The sequence below is a fragment of the Dermacentor variabilis genome, chromosome 1 (assembly GCF_050947875.1).
Source record: "Dermacentor variabilis isolate Ectoservices chromosome 1, ASM5094787v1, whole genome shotgun sequence".
Lineage (NCBI taxonomy): Eukaryota > Metazoa > Arthropoda > Arachnida > Ixodida > Ixodidae > Dermacentor > Dermacentor variabilis.
Window position 1 is genome coordinate 80,179,912 of NC_134568.1, and position 1,352 is coordinate 80,181,263.

The 1,352-nt window shown below is 43.5% G+C and overlaps 1 pseudogene; it reads left to right on the forward strand.

The window, feature by feature from the left end:
* Positions 1 to 720: 720 nt before the first annotated feature.
* Positions 721 to 871, forward strand: LOC142568063 (U2 spliceosomal RNA; annotated as a pseudogene).
* Positions 872 to 1,352: the final 481 nt, after the last annotated feature.

A 1,352-nucleotide genomic window follows, 5' to 3' on the forward strand; every position in this document is an offset into this window, starting at 1 on the left:
CCATGATTTGTTTTAATTTTTTAAGAGCTTGGCTAACGTTATCTGGAACACCCGGCTATATATTCACGTAATGAAAGTAGGACTCACTGAAGAAAAAATCATCAGCCATTCCACTCACGAAGGTGGTGGGTTGCGCCACCAAGCTCTTGCTATTATACTGCTTAATGTCCTACAAAAGTTAATAAAGAAAAAAAAGAAAAAAAAACAATATAACTCCCACAACCACATTTTCTGACCCCCTATTTCGAACTTTGCTTTTGTGCGTCTCCGTTTTTTGTCGTTTCCCTACTTTTCTTCCACTAATCTTCCAGTCGCCTCTTACTAATCTCTATTGCGGACATGTTTACTTTTCCCTGCTCTCTCTCTATGTATATATATAGGCCAGTGTGTAGGCTATATATAGGCCAGTGGTGCCTATATCGACCGCTGAACAGATGTCTTCACATTCTAATAAAACAAGCTCCATTGTTTCCCTAGCTTTACCGCAGCAAGCACATGCTTCTTTTTCCTTCTTATATCTCGCTTTATAGGTGCCTGTTCTAAGGCATTCCGATCTCGCTTAAAAAAGTCGCGCGGATGACGGGACCGCCGCTCCGAGGAGCCAGAGGAAACTAGACACGCATGACGTTTCGGCGGGACCTCCATCACGGGAGAGAGAAAGGAAAGGCGATACGCAAGAGCTTGGAACGCCGACAAAGAGAGGGCGGTGCGAACGTAGGCATGGCCGACGCGGGTCCAAGCGTAGTATCTGTTCTTATCAGCTTAATATCTGATACCGGTTGTACTTGGACCAACATATTAAATTTATTTTTGCAAGTTAGCGCAGTGCTCGAAGCCAGCTTCACCGCCACCAGGGGTCGGCCCGTTTTTTTTTAGTCATTTGGATCTTCACAGCAGAGAAAACTTCGCAAAACTTGTTTCGTCCTATAGCCCAGCTCGCTAGTAAAGGGACCAATTGTTCTACGTGCCTACGCAAATTCAAGCGGTTACCATAGTGACAAAAGGAAAACAAAAGTGAACACAAATATTAGAAAACACATGATTTAATTATACAGAGGATAACAGCAAACAAGTTGGCCATTTATCCAATTATACCACTTATCCACTGAGCATGAAACGCTTCATGGCCGCGGAAAAATTGTGTGCTGCTTTCACATCAGTCGGTATGGCATTCCAAATCATAGCGCCGTAAAATTCTATTAGCCTTCGACCGTAGGCACTTCTGGCAACCGGTAAATTAAAACAGTTGTTCGCTGCAGCCCTTCTACAGCGCGCAGCTAACGTAAAGGTGCTTAATGGGAGAGGGTCATCAGGTTTTATTATTTTATGTATTGTGTCAGCAACACTTAATA